General features: G+C 42.0%; 1 non-coding gene across 1 annotated transcript; it reads left to right on the plus strand.

The window, feature by feature from the left end:
• Positions 1-13,862: 13,862 nt before the first annotated feature.
• Positions 13,863-13,969, plus strand: LOC141635544 (small nucleolar RNA R71). Its single transcript, XR_012540224.1, has one exon. It is a non-coding gene; the product is annotated as a small nucleolar RNA R71 (small nucleolar RNA).
• The last annotated feature ends 2,343 nt before the right edge of the window (positions 13,970-16,312 follow it).

Genomic DNA, 16,312 nt, shown 5'->3' on the forward strand with positions numbered 1-16,312 from the left:
TAAGTTTGTTTTCAAACGATTTGAAAATGGTTAAATTTGTTTTCAATAGATTTGAATCTGAAAACGGTTAAGTTTTTTTTCAAAGATTTTGAAAATGGGTTGAAAATTTAAAAACGGTTAAATTTGTTTTCAAAAGATTTGAATTTAAAAATGGTTAAGTTTTTTTTTAAAGATTTTGAAAATGGGTTGAAAATTTGAAAACGGTTAAATTTGTTTTCAAATGATTTGAAATTGGATTTGAAATCTGAAAACGGTTAAATTTGTTTTCAAAGATTTGATTTTGAATTGACATTTGAAAACGGTTAAATTTGTTTTCAAATGATTTGAAATTTGATTTGAAATCTGAAAACGGTTGTTTTCAAAGATTTAATTTTGAATTGAAATTTGAAAACAGTTAAATTTGTTTTCAAATGATTTGAAATTGGGTTTGAAATCTTACCGGCCATATGGTTCGAAGCTCCCGAGTAAATTTGTTTTCAAAGATTTGATTTTGAATTGAAATCTAAAAACGGTTAAATTTGTTTTCAAAAGATTGAGTTTTGATTGGTAATTTGGAAACAGTTTAAATTGTTTTCAATGATTTGAAATTAGAAATTGTGAGGATTGAATTCGTCATTACGACGGGTTAGAAGAACGTTTTAACCTTTGAATGACGGTGTGCAAATAAAAATTTTGTGAGAATTGAAATCGTCATTACGACGGCTTAAAAAAGCCAAATTTGATTTCGAAAACGAGATTTGAAATTTGGAAAGTTGCGTGGGTTGAAATCGTCATTACGACGGTTTGAAAAATTTTTTGTTTGAAAATTGATTTCGAATTTTGATAATGCGAGGGTAGAATTCGTCATTACGGTGGCGTAAAAGGGCGCTTTGAGAATGCAATGGTCGGTGAGGGACTGAGATTTGAAACTGCCATTACGACGACGTAAAAGGGTATTTTGAAATGGTTTGTGAAAACCAAGGTTTGAAATTGTCATTAGAACGACATTAAAAGGTGCATTTGAAATGGTTATAAAAACCGGGTTTTGAAATTGCCATTATAACGGCATAAAAAGGTGCTTTTGAAATGGTTACAAAAATCGGGTTTTGAAATGGCCATTATAACGACATGAAAAGGTGCATTTGAAATGGTTATAAAAACTGGGTTTTGAAATGGCCATTACGACGGCCTAAAAAGGCGTGTTTTTTTGAAATGCAACGGTCGGCGAAAGACCGAGGTTTGAAATGGCCATTATAACGGCGTAAAAGGTTGTTTTGAAATGGTTGTAAAACCGGGTTTGCAAATCATCATTACGACGACAGAGAAAAGGTTTGCAATGGTCGGCGAAAGACCGAGGTTTGAAAGGGCCATTATAACGGCGCAAAAAGGTGTTTTGAAAGTTTGGAAATGACATGGAAGGACTTATGATCACATAGCACATAAGCACTAACAGTTCATTATATTATGTATAATGCTGACACGGGTTTGGGCTTAAAAGGATGGGTTACACACCAAGCGATCAAACCCCGATTTTCGAGAGGGATACTGATAGGTAAGTTTTCAACGGTGGGGTCAACACACTTACCACCAACAATAATAACCCAATTTATTTGTAAATCGGGGTCGAACACGAAGACGGCGGGGGTTTCCACTTAGCCTAACTAAGAGTCAAGTCTAGTCGAGAATGAAGGAAAAGGGTTTTGATTTTAACTACTAGAGCAACTAAATAAACGATTGAATGAAGATGAATATGATTGATTAAAAGACTAGGGTCTTCGGGGTCACCTAAATGAACTAGGGGCGACAAGTCCATAAAATAGTCTAAGGTGAGGGTTCGTCCTAGAGGCGGTTACCAACTTTCGTTGACAACAACTAATTCAAAACATGCAACAAGACCACCAACAAATTTTCATTCAAAGGAGGAATTAAGTTAGTAAGACAAAAAGACACAAGCTTTCACTCACACAATTCGTCAAACACCTTGTATGCAGTGCTAAGAAAGAAAAATTTCTACACCAAAGACTCAAAACTTATCAACTAATCATGCCCACTAATCCTATTTAGGCTCCCCCTAAACCCTAGAAGGGTAACTTCTCACTCATGTTGGAGTTAATCATGCTAATAAGAGGAGAAGAACAAACAATATAAAGAGAAAACATGGAGATGATTATAGCAATTATAAGAGACAAAAGAAATGTAAACAAATGATTAACAAGTAAATAAGAGAGGAGATTATACCAACAAAAGTAAAGGTGATTGCTTGATTGAATAATATGAAGGAAAACCTCCAAAATCTCCTAATACAATCTTCAAAAACCAAGTGTAAACAATTGATTCTTACTAATACTAACTAATTTTACTAAGTAATTACTAATTATTAAGTAAAGATTAAAGCTTGATTAAGGAAAGATTACAAATATTTATGGAAAATTCTCAGATCTAGGGTTGTGTGTACAAAGGGTTTAAGGAGGGGGTATTTATAGGCTTGCCCAAGATTAAGAAGAAAGAAGGGAAAAGCCCAATTCGCATGCTGCTGCGTTCTGCCGGTGGACCGGCTGCCGGTACTCCTACCGGCAGGACGGTCAAAAATGACTTCAAATTTGATATTATAGCTGGCAAGTGTGTTCTGCCGGTGGACCGGTTGCCGGCCTGCCGGAAGAACACTACCCTCAGAGTCTTCAAATCCTTGTAAAGTTGCGTCCTACCGGTGGACCGGCTGCTGGTGCTCCTACCGGCAGCGAGGTCAAACTTCTTTTTGCTCTTTAACTTCAATTCAATTCTTCCTGTTGTGTTCTACCAGTGGGCTAGTGCCACTGCCCGGCAGAACACATCCTTCGTGTCATTTCTTCTTCTTCTTTGCCAAGGCTGGGAATGTGTTCTGGCCGGGTGGCCAGACTGGGGCTCACGGCCCGTGAGAACACAACATTCACCATTTTTCACCTCTTCTTCATGTAAAGGCATTGGAATGCCTTTCTTGCCCCAATTCCTCTATACTCGACTCGGTTCCTGCAAAAAGGATACACAAAATAACAAGTACGGGGATTGGGCACAAAATGCAAGGAAAGGCACACGAAACCGACTCGATATGAGTCGGAATGCATAAAAGAAAGAGGGAAATTAGGCGTAAATAAATCATATATCAAACCTCCCCACACTTAAACCTTACTCGTCCTTGAGTAAGTCCAAAATCAATGTACAAGTCCCTACTATAATCGATATGGAGAGTGGGTGCACAATATAAGCATCACTCAACTAAGCTACCACCTAAGCCGATCGAGTATTAGCGCACTCAACGCCCTTCAACTCACAATTTGACACTCATGAGGGAAAAGTGCCCTATTGCAAGGCAAGTTGGGTCTTGCTACAAAATTTTTGATGCAATCAACAATTAAGCACGAATCAACATATAAAATGCATCATAAAAAAAAAAAATATCAAACCGCTTTCCTCATCTAAGCGGCCGTTTCACTTTAAACATTCAAAGGTTTTGGTCGGGAGATACCGTCTCAAAGTCTTGGCGCGTGTCAATGCCCTAGTGGTGGCTCAAGCAACCACAACGCGACAACCAAATGCCTAAGAAACAAATTCAAAGGCGGGAAAGGGGGAAGCAAAGCCTAACCTTCGAGAATCACATGACACACACAAGATTCGACCAAATTGACCCATGACTAAGGGGACCAAGACTACCGACTTCCTCACGGTTTTCACTAGTCTCTCATTTTCTTTTTTCGAACGGGTGATTTTTGTGCAAAAAGTAACCAAAATCACTCAACTACTCGACTCATGAGACATGCCCGCAATCTAACATGGAATCTTCTCCTACAAGACCATTTATGAGATGCAAAAAAGGAAAATATGCATAAAAGAAACAAGGGTTGTAACGGGTCTAGGTGATGGGTCGAAACGGGATTGGTGCAAGCACCGTTATTGATCATTTGGAGTTTAAAATCAAGTTGTTGTCAAAATTCCGCTTAACCCTTCCTTATTACAACAAATGAGTAAACATAAATTCTTGAAATTAGTTGCCCAAAATCAAACCAACTTTCAAAATCCGACTCACTTGGAAAAACATCATATGCCCTTTATTTTGCAACGCCTTTTTCTACTCCATTGATGAAGGAGTGTTGCTTAGCTTTTTCTCAACAAACAAAATATAAGTGCAACATTTTTTTTCTTTTTTCATTACATTTTTATTTTTCTTTTCTATTTCTTTTTTCTTTTCCTTTTCAAAACCTCTTTATTCAAAACAAACCAAACAAAACCATCATTCCGATTCAAGTGGATTGTGCACATCCACTAAACCAAGATTCAAATCCTCTTGCTTCATACTACCAAAACTCATAGACAACTTTCTTGATCAGGGTCGGTTGTTTTTGGGTTGTAGTTAGTATCGTAGGTATCAAATGAAAGGTCAAGGCTCAAAAGGGGTGAACAAAATCGGTCCTAGTCTAAAGGGTCGAAAAATTAGGCTTATTTGGCAATGTGAGGCTCAAAAATTGAAATGCAACTTGTTGTTTCAAAATATGCATATAAATGAACATCTCATGGTCTAAAAAGGAAAGGACGCCATGCTTGTGCGTCGTGATGTGACATGCCATGCAAGGAGCCTACTCACACCTATGGGAGATCGGGTATGGATGTACCGATCCCAAGGAGGCTCTATTCTCACATTTGAGTAGCTATGTCGAAATCTAGGCCTAGTCTACGGTCTTGGTCTCATATGGTGGTCAAAAATTTCCGGTCTAGCCTCATTTCCTGGGTATTTGCAAGCAAACACCCTAACAAGGAGGTCACAAGGTGCAAGCCACTAAGAGGGGAAAGACACGACCTAGACAATATCATCATAGAGGGTATTATACTCCCTTCCTAGACCAAATTTTGTTCAAAACTTTATATACAAACTTAATGCAACAAGAAGGGATGGCAACATATATATACATGTGAAACAAATGCATGCGAGAAATGGAAATGAACATAAGGTAAACATGTAACAATTTTGACTAATCCTAGCAACACATCAACACCAACAATCCACAAGTTCCCCAAGGGAACATCCAAGGCACAAAATCCCATTCTCCTTCATATACTCAAGAGATAAAAAGAAAGAACGGTAAAGGAGTAAGAGATTAGAACGAGTTTACCAAGCGTCTTCTAGCTCCTTTTTGCCTCGAATGGTCGATGTCTATGCCAAAGGTTAGCCAACAAACAACATATATATACAAGCAATGTTTTTGTGATTTTTGGAATTTTTCAATTTTTAGGCATTTTTTTGAATTTTTATCAAATTTAAAGGTATATACAAATATAAACAAATATTCACAAAGTGGATATTTCCCTCCCCACACTTAAAGATTACTCGTCCCCGAGTAAGTCTCCAAGGGAACAAGTCTAGGGAGAGAATAGGTAAAAGAAAGGAACATATTTTTGTATTTTTGAAATTTAAGAAAATAAAAATAACATATTTTTGGTATTTTTGTTTTTGGAAATTAAAATGCATGTTTTTGGTTTTTTTTAGGCCCTCCCCACACTCATTCATTTACATGGGAGGGCAAGTTGGTGAAATAAAAGAACTTGTTTTTGGATTTTTGGATATTTGAAAAGAAATAACATGTTTTTGGTGATTTTAGATTTTTCAAATTTTTAGTTGTTTTTTCAAATAAGCATGCAATGTATGATCTAACCTATATGCAATATTGAAATACAATGCAAGCTATACTATATGAATGCAATAACTAAATGTGACAATATATTACAAATTTGAAATCTAATGCAATCCTATATGAATGCAACTAAGTGAATTTCTAACTAAATGCATGCGAAAAATTAAACATGAATGAGAGAATTTGGATTAAGGGAGAGGTCATACTTGTCATTTTGGATTGAAAAGGGTGGAAATTGGGCCACCGACTCGGCCCTCGGGACTTAGGAGTCCATCTCATCATCATCATCATCATCATTATCTCCGGTAGTAAACTCGGAGCCTTGAATCAAGTCCTCGGGGTTGAAGGTGAAATCACCTCCACTACCGCCGCTCATGAGACCTCCCGTGAAGTCTCCACTCATGTTCATCACACCACCATCACCTCCCGTAGAAGCATCTCCCATAAATGCCCCACCGGATCCCGAAGCACCCGCATCATTAGCAAAGTAGGGCCGAATGCCCCCTACCCAATGGGCGTTATGCCCCTCCGGTGGAAATATAGGGGCGGAAAGTAGTCCGGTTGGAGGTTAAGACCTCCGTGGACCATCGACCCATCCGCTCTCGGGTAGTTCCCATCGGGCCAAGCAAAGTAGGAAGGGTGAGGGGCATCAAAGGGCACGTAATCCCGTCTACAAAAATCGTCGTAGATCGGGTATGTACCGGTGGCTTGATCATAGTAAATACGGTCCAATTTCCGCCCCAAAATATCCCTCTCACTAGCGGCTTTGGCCGTGGCAATATCCATCCTCTCCATCCACTCGGTAAGAGAAGGTGGTAAGGGAGGATAGGAAGGTTGGCTCGAGGAGGACCCCTCACCTTGTTGGAATTGCCAAGGTGGGGGTTGGTGGGTTTGAGGCGCGGTGTATTGTAGGGAGGAAGGAGTGTCCATTCTACGGTCTCTTGTATATACACGTGGAATATTAGGAGGAGGTTGGTCGGTGGGTGGTTCTTCTTCGATATCAAGGAGGTAGTAATCCTTGTCCTTTTCAATTTTGATGGCGGTGACATTGGGAAGCCGGATTGAGTTCTTGTAATTGATTTGCCAATATTCATGGCCGTCAAGGGGGTTCACTTTGAGCCACTCAAGCTTGGTGGTCAAGTAATGCTTGGTTAAATAAGTGTCCCCGGGTATCCAATTCATGGTAGAAAGGTCTACCGGACGGTCTAAATTTCGGGCAATTCGGGTGATGATGCCACCCACATGTATTGGGACTTTTTGCCCCGGAGAATTTGAAATTTTTGACAAATGAATGGCAAGGTGGTGAGCCACATTAATTTGAAAGCGGTGGGTTTTGTAAACAAGTAGGACCCCAAAATTTCAAGTTCATTGGTCCAAAAAGCCCACGGCTCATCCACCGCAAGAATGGTGCATCCCATACATCTATGCCAAACCCGAATGACGGGGTTGTGGCAAGCCATTGCGGGCCTTTTCACTCCAACTTTATCCTCTACGCCGGAAATTGCCTTCCACACTCGGGAATAATGAAAATCAGCGGGTGGGTTATGTGATGGGGCATTTTCCAACCCAAACATGTGAGCCAACCGACCCAATGTAATATTGTGCTCCCGGTTCATAAGGCGGAAACTAAGGATAGCCACCAAATTTGTTTGTCGGTGTTTTGTAATCATCAAACTACTCAAAAATTCCCAAGTGATACGGGGGTAAGTATATTCATGCATTGTAAATATTCCCCTCATGCCACACCCCGTAAAGAGAGCCTCCGTTTCCCTAGCTAACCCTAGGGCTAACAAGGATGGATGATGTAAGAACTTAGTGGGGGTTAGGGGACGATTTTTGAATAGAATAAACTTACCCTTTTGAGTCGGGGTTGCAAATTCCACCGAAGGAAAATCCGGGTCGGGGTTTGTATCATTAGCGGCGCGCTCAATCAACTCGGCTTGTGCCCTTGCAACATCCGCTCTTGTCCTTCTTCCGGCCATAGTGAAGATTGGAGGTGATTGGTGAAGGTAGTGGGAAGTTTGATTGAGATTTGAGGGAGTTAGGGTTAGAAAGGGGGAAAAAATGGAGGAATGAGGAAGAGGAAATGAAGAAAGAATGAGAGAATAAAGGGTGATGCGGGTTTTATTTTTAGTCTGATTGATGCGTTTTGCCGGTGTGTGAACCGGCAGCCGGTCTGCCGGCTGAGAAAACCCCCCTTTTTTTCAATTTTTGCGAAATTTCTCTCAAAAACTTTGACCTCGCTACCGGTCGACCAACCGGCTGCCGGTCCACCGGTAGAACACTCTCCTTAATTAAATTCTCCCTTTACCAGGTGTGTCCTGCCGGTGAGCCGGCTGCCGGCCTACCGGCAGAACACAACTCTACTCAAAAAAACAACTCCTCAGCACTTTGCATGAGTGCTCTGCCGGTGAGCCGGCTGCCGGCCTACCGGCAGAGTACTCCTCTTCACCAGTCTTTCAAATTTTCTTCAAGTCTTCACGTGTGCTCAACCGATGGGCCGGCTGCCGGCCTGCCGACAGAACACACTTCTCATCATGAATTCTTCGTGTTTTCAGCTTAGTTATGTGTGTCCTGCCGGTGAGCCGGCTGCCGGACTACCGGCAGAACACAACACTGCTTCAATTTTCACCAAAACAATTTGCTCTCGGTATCGGTAGGGGCACCGGCTGCCGGCCTACCGGCAGAGCACTACATTCAGCTCTTTTTCACTTGTTTTCCTTCAACTTGCTCAGTTTTCTTTAACTCGGAATTCGAGCTTTTTCGTTGACCTCGGGATTCGTGTTTTCCACATCTACTCCGACGCATCATGTCGGGATTTCGGGTCAACGAAAATAATTCATGTTTTCTTCAAATGCGACCTCCGTCGCCAATCCGAAGTTTGACAAAGTATGGTTCCAAATCTCTCATTATCTACCTAATATGCATGCTATATACAAATGGTGGTTCTTGTGGAACTCCACCAAACCAAATCACTTTCAAGAGTTTCAATTTGCCCTCTCCTCGGGGAGGGGTTCCCCGAGATAGAGCACTTCAATTGGACCTTTTTTATCACCGTCATAGTAGCGCTTGATTCTTTGACCATTGACCCTAAAAGTTCCTTCTTCTTCACTCCAAAGCTCGAAAGAACCATAAGGAAATATTTTCATCACTTTAAAGGGTCCCGACCATCTTGATTTGAGCTTGCCCGGAAACACCTTGATCTTGGAGTTAAAAAGGAGAACAAGGTCTCCAACACTTATCTCTTTCTTCATGATTTTCCCATCATGCCATTTCTTCGTTTGGTCCTTATAGATTTTGGAGCTCTCATAAGCCTCCAATCTCAATTCCTGAAGCTCATTCATTTGGAGAAAGCGCACTTCTCTGGCGGCATCAAAGTCAAAGTTCATCTCCTTAAGAGCCCACCAAGCCTTGTGTTCTAGCTCAACCGGCAAATGACAAGCTTTACCGTACACAAGCTTATAAGGGGTGGTGCCAAGGGGTGTCTTGTAGGCGGTTCTCCAAAATGGCTTTAATTTGGCGGTTAGAAACCTCCACTTGCCCACTAGTTTGAGGGTGGTAGGCAAGGGCGGTTTTATGCCGCACTCCATGTGATTCAAGTAAAGCTTTGAAAGTACTTTTGCGAAAATGAGATCCGCCATCACTTATGACTACTCTTGGTGTTCCAAACCTTGGGAAAATCGTGTCTTTGAAAAGCTTCATCACAACCTTGCTATCATTGGTAGGGGCGGCTACCGCTTCAATCCATTTGGACACATAGTCCACCGTGACCAAGATATACTCGTTCCCACAAGAGTTGGGAAAGGGTCCCATGAAGTCTATGCCCCAACAATAAAAAAGCTCAATCTCCAATATATTAGTCAAGGGCGTTTCACTCCTCTTTCCAATGTTCCTAACCCTTTGGCAAGCATCACAAGATTTGACAAAGTAGTGGATGTCCTTAAACATGCAGGGCCAATAAAACCCACCTTGGAGGATCTTGGCAATGGTCCTAGAGGTGGCCAAGTGTCCTCCATAGGCGGAATTGTGAACTCGGTCGACAATCTCCAAGTCCTCCTCTCTTGAAACACATCTCCGGAACATTCCATCCCCACACTTGCGGAACAAATGTGGGTCATTCCAAAAGTATCTTTTAGCATCATTCCTCAACTTCCGCCTTTCTCTTTGTTCCATTTCATCCGGCAAGAAACCACTTACAATGTAGTTTGAAAGATCCTCAAACCAAGGGGTCTTGACGGTAACTTCCATGAGTCCATCATACCGTAACCACTCATTGATGGGTCCACTCTTGTCTTGTATCCCATGATCTTCAACGGTCAATCTTGATAGGTGGTCGGCTACAACATTTTCCGACCCGGCCTTATCCTTAATCTCTAAATCAAATTCTTGGAGAAGTAGGACCCATCTAAAGAGTCGGGGCTTTGCATCTTTATTCACCATCAATTGTCTCAAGGCGGTGTGATCGGAGTAAACCACCACCTTAGACCCCAAAAGGTATTGTCGAAATTTCTCCATGGCATGAACAATTGCCAACATCTCCTTTTCGGTTGTAGCGTACCCACATTATGTTGGGTCAAGGGTCTTGCTTGTGTAATAGATCACATGATGCTTTCTATCCACCACTTGCCCAAGCACCGCTCCAACCGCGAAGTCCGAAGCATCACACATTATCTCGAAAGGAAGGTTCCAATCCGGTGCCCGGATTATGGGAGCCGTCACCAATGCGTTCTTCAACCTATGAAAAGCCTCAAAACAAGATTCATTAAACACAAAGGGGGCATCTTTGAGGAGTAATAATGTTAAGGGCTTTGCTATTTTTGAAAAATCCTTGATAAAACGCCGATAAAACCCGGCGTGGCCTAGAAAACTTCTCACTCCCTTAACATTGGAAGGGGGTGACAAGTTCTATATGACCGCAACTTTAGCCCCATCGACCTCAATACCCCTACTTGAAACGATGTGACCAAGTACAACCCCTTGCTCTACCATGAAATGGCACTTTTCCCAATTAAGGACGAGGTTGTGCTCCTCACACCGCTTTAACACACTAGTTAAGTTCTCAAGACCATGTTCAAACGAGTCTCCATGGACACTAAAGTCGTACATGAAGACTTCCATGCTTTTTTCAAGGAAATTAGAAAATATTGCCATCATGCACCTTTGAAAGGTGCCGGGACCATTACAAAGCCCGAATGGCATCCTATGGTAGGCATAGACTCCTATTGGACAAGTGAAGGTCGTCTTCTCTTGGTCATCCGGGTGGATGGGAATTTGGAAGAACCCGGAATAACCGTCTAAGAAGCAATAGTATGCATGGCCCGTGAGTCTTTCTAGCATTTGGTCAATGAAGGGAATCGGGAAGTGGTCTTTTAGGGTGGCGGCATTGAGCTTGCGGTAGTCAATACACATGCGCCACCCGGTCACGGGTCTAGTAGGTAGGGTGGTGCCATCCTCTTGTTCAACCATTTGTACCCCGCCTTTCTTTGGTACCACGTGGACCGGACTAACCCATTTGATATCGGTAATTTGGTATATAATACCGGCCTCTAGAAGTTTCAACACTTCATTTTTCACCACCTCGGCCATCTTTGGGTTAATCCGCCTAAGACCGTCAACCTTGGGTTGACTCCCCTCTTCCAAAACTATTCTATGCATGCACAAACTCGGACTTAGTCCCTTGATGTCGTCAATGCTATACCCAAGTGCCCCTCTATGAGTTTTCAAGATTTCCAAAAGCTTCTTTTCTTGGGACTCGCTTAGGTTAGCATTAACGATCACCGGGTAGACCTCCCCCTCATCAAGGAAAGCATACTTGAGTGAGGGAGGCAAGGGTTTGAGTTGTACCTTTGGAGGGAGAAATCCCTCCACTATCTTCAATAGTTCCTCATCAACTTCATGGTCCTCCTTCATTGCCTCATCATGCAAGGAGATTTGATAAACTTCTTCCATTTCCGTTTATTCGCGGGCTACCTCATGTACAACCTCATCTACTAACTCAATAGTGCTCAATCTTTCCATCCTTGGTCCTTTCATCATATTAGGCAAGTTAAATTCAATTTCGTTGCCCTCAATTTGGAAGGTTAGCCGCCCATTCTTCACATCAATGAGTACTCCTCCGGTAGCCAAAAATGGCCTACCTAGGATGATGGGAGTATGGCTATCCTCCGGAATATCAAGGACAACAAAATCGGCGGGAACTAAAAACTTTCCAACCTTGAAGGGCACGTCCTCAAGCACCCCCATAGGGCGTTTGACGGACCTATCCGCCAATTGGAGAGTCATGGTAGTGGGAGTCAAGTTTTGAATGCCAATCCTTTTTGCAACTTTCAAAGGAATAACACGAACACTTGCTCCCAAGTCACAAAGAGCTCTTGATATAGGAACACCACCAACTACACATGGGATGGAAAAGCTCCCCGGGTCACCAAGTTTAGTGGGCAATTTGTTAAGGATATGAGCACTACATGTTTCTTCCATGGCCACTATTTCTTGGTCACCCAAGACTCTTTTCTTTGTCAAAATGTCTTTCAAAAATTTTGAGTAGGTTGGCATGTTCATAATCACTTCCGTAAAGGGTAGGGTAACCTCAAGTTTCTCAAGCATATCACAAAATTTGGCATACTTGAGGTTTTCCCTACTCTTAATGGCTCTTGAAGGGTAAGGAATTTTAGAAACAAGTTGGGAATTGGAAGATACCTTTGGAGGAGCCGAACTCTTTGTTACCTTTTTAGAATGTGGCAAAGGTACTTCTTCAATAACTTCTTCCTCATAAGGAAGGTCTTCCACAAATCCATCAACGTCCTTGTCCACTTGAATTCCTCTTCTAGACAAATTTTCACAAGCTTTCTTCCCTTTCTTGTCTTCACTAGCTTTACCCGACACTTCAATGGGTGAGCTTTCCTCTTCACCATCTATTTCCAACCCATTCCCCTTGGGATCTTCATCAACTTCCAATTCAAGGTCTTTGTAAGGGTCCTCAAGCTCTACACCTCTCCTCAACACAACCGCATGAGCATGGTGGCTATTTGAGGCATCCTTAGAGCTTTGTCCTTGAGCTAATAGACCACCGGGCGGCCTTTGAGGGTTAGCCATAGCATGAGAAGCCATTCTTGACTCCATTTCCCTCATGTCTTTAAGGAAGGTACCCCTCAAGTTTGCTTGCTCTTGTTGAGTTGCCTTGGCAAAGTTAGCCATCTCTTGACTATGTTGAAGTTGTATGCCCTTTATCATCTTCAAAAGCTCATTTTGAGGGAGCTCTCCTTGGGGTTCTTGGTAAGGTTGGTTGGCTATGGGTAAAGGGAACCCATAGTCATACCGATTGTTGGAACCTTGGTTGTTGTTGCTTTGTCCCCCTTGGAAGTTAGCTCTAGGACCATTATTGTTGAAGTTTGATCCTTGACCTTGTTCTTGAGACCCTTGAGCATACCCTTGAACAAATCCTTGATTTGCTTGATTTATTTGATTCCCTTGGTTGCTTTGGTTTCCACCAAAATCTTGGTATCCTTGTTATTGGTTGCCATAGTTTTGGGTTTGATTGTTGCTTGACCATTGGTTTTGATTTCCGGGATTATTTCTTGGGTTGGGGAAAATTCCCCTTGGTTGAGCAAAACTGGGTGGATTGTTTTGGGCTTGTGATTGGAGATGTTGGGGGGTTTTGAACATTGGTGCTTTTGTAACTAAAGTTGGGGTGGTTCTTTAAACCGGGGTGGTAGAAATTGGTATTTGGATTGTAGACGTTTGGGTTGTTGTAAGGTGGCCTTGGTGGTCTAGGATTGTTGTTAAAACTTTGAAAAGCGTTAACCTCTTGAGCATTCTCTTCATAGGCACCATTGTAATTGTTGGCACACAAGTCATATGTATGACCACTCCCTCCACAAAGCTCACAACTTGAACCTTGAACCACTTCCTCCATGGGTGGCCTATGCGAGGTCGCGGCTTGGTTTACTTGATTTCTTTGAAACTTCTCAAATTGCTTTGTGAGAAAATCGAGCTTGGCATTTGTCTCGTAGTTGGAGGAGTTTTCCTTAGGAAACTTCCCATTCCTTCTTAGCATGTTTCCTCTAGACCCATAATTTGCTTCCGAATCCACCATCTTCTTGATCAATGTCATACCTTCCTCATCACTCAAATGATCAAATTCTCCCCCCCGCGGAGGCATTTACCATTTCGTTAGTCCTTGGTAGCAAAGTTTGAAAGAATGTTTGAGTAATATACCATTCCGGTATTCCATGATGGGGACAACTTGCAATCAAGTCTTGGTATCGGTCCCAAGCTTCACCTAAAGATTCCCCGTCTTCTTGTTGAAATGTGTGAATCTCGTTACGGAGCATGGTGGTCTTTGATGAAGGGTATTATTTGGCCATGAATGCTTTAGCCAAGTCATCCCATGTCGTGAAAGTATTCGGTGGGTGAATGTTCAACCATCGGTCCGCCTTGCCCGTTAAAGAAAACGGAAACAACATCATTCTCAAAGTGTCTTCGGACACCCTATTCTTCTTCATCATTTAAACTTTCCTTTTAAAATTCCGGAGGTGAGTATGGGCATCCTCTTCAATATGTCCCCCAAACAAGTCCTTCTCAACTAACCCGACTTGGGCGGGATGCATTTCAAAGTTGTTTGGGGCCAAGGTGCCAAAATTGATGGGATTACATGAATCATTATGGTTGGGCCGGTTATGATCTCTAAGAGCCATTTGTAGTGGAGGAGGATTTTGCATGTGATGTGGTGGTGATTGAGGTGGGCTATTTGGAATAGGTAAGTTATGAAAAGGGTTTTCTATTAAAGTCTCAATTGTGATATTTGGTTGAATAGTGGGTGTGGTATCAAAATCTTGTGGGATGTGTGAATTGGGTTGGTCCAAGTTTGCTTGAGGGGAATTGTTCCTTACTCTCTCAAGAGTCCTTGTCCTCAAGGTTCTAAAAAGTCTTTCGGGGTCGGAGTTGAAGAGAAGAGCTTGGTGGTTCCTTCTAGGCATACACTTTGACAAATTGTGAGTCTCCTAGTGTTTTTACACACTAGGGGTAGGCAAGAAATCACACACTCTATAAAGAACACACAACTACTAAAGCAAGCTAACAAATTGAGACAAGACTAAAGCAAAGACTCTAAATAAAACTAAGCATAACCTAACGCCATCCCCGGCAACGGCGCCATTTGATAGGTAAGTTTTCAACGGTGGGGTCAACACACTTACCACCAACAATAATAACCCAATTTAGTTGTAAATCGGGGTCGAACACGAAGACGGCGGGGGTTTCCACTTAGCCTAACTAAGAGTCAAGTCTAGTCGAGAATGAAGGAAAAGGGTTTTGATTTTGATTTTAACTACTAGAGCAACTAAATAAACGATTGAATGAAGATGAATACGATTGATTAAAAGACTAGGGTCTTCGGGGTCACCTAAATGAACTAGGGGCGACAAGTCGATAAAATAGTCTAAGGTGAGGGTTCGTCCTAGAGGCAGTTACCAACTTTCGTTGAGCAACAACTAATTCAAAACATGAAACAAGACCACCAACAAATTTTCATTCAAAGGAGGAATTAAGTTAGTAAGACAAAAAGACACAAGCTTTCACTCACACAATTCGTCAAACACCTTGTATGCAATGCTAAGAAAGACAAATTCCTACACCAAAGACTCAAAACTTATCAACTAATCATGCCCACTAATCCTATTTAGGCTCCCCCTAAACCCTAGAAGGGTAACTACTCACTCATGTTGGAGTTAATCATGCTAATAAGAGGAGAAGAACAAACAACATAAAGAGAAAACATAGAGATGATTATAGCAATTATAAGAGATAAAAGAAATGTAAACAAATGATTAACAAGTAAATAAGAGAGGAGATTATACCAACAAAAGTAAAGGTGATTGCTTGATTGAATAATATGAAGGAAAACCTCCAAAATCTCCCAATACAATCTTCAAAAACCAAGTGTAAACAATTGATTCTTACTAATACTAACTAATTTTACTAAGTAATTACTAATTATTAAGTAAAGATTAAAGCTTGATTAAGGAAAGATTACAAATATTTATGAAAAATTCTCAGATCTAGGGTTGTGTGTACAAAGGGTTTAAGGAGGGGGTATTTATAGGCTTGCCCAAGATTAAGAAGAAAAGAAGGGAAAAGCCCAATTTGCCTGCTGCTGCGCTCTGCCGGTGGACCGGCTGCCGGCACTCCTACCGGCAGGACGGTAAAAAATGACTTCAACTTTGATATTATAGCTGGCAAGTGTGTTCTGCCGGTGGACCGGCTGCCGGCCTGCCGGTAGAACACTACCTTCAGAGTTTTCAAATCCTTGTAAAGTTGCGTCCTACCGGTGGACCAGCCGCCAGGTGCCTACCCAAGCCGAGGTCAAACTTCTTTTTGCTCTTTAACTTCAATTCAATTCTTTCTGTTGTGTTCTACCGGTGGGCCGGTTGCCGGCTTGCCGGCAGAACACATCCTTCAGGTCATTTCTTCTTCTTATTCTTTGCCAAGGCTGAGGATGTGTTCTGCCGGTGGCCAGACCGGCTGCCGGCAGAACACAACATTCACCATTTTTCACCTCTTCTTCATGTAAAGGCATTGAAATGCCTTTCTTGCCCCAATTCCTCTATACTCGACTCGGTTCCTGCAAAAAGGATACACAAAATAACAAGTACGGGGATTAGGCACAAAATGCAAGG

This window comes from Silene latifolia, chromosome Y, assembly GCF_048544455.1.
Source record: "Silene latifolia isolate original U9 population chromosome Y, ASM4854445v1, whole genome shotgun sequence".
NCBI classification, from domain to species: domain Eukaryota; kingdom Viridiplantae; phylum Streptophyta; class Magnoliopsida; order Caryophyllales; family Caryophyllaceae; genus Silene; species Silene latifolia.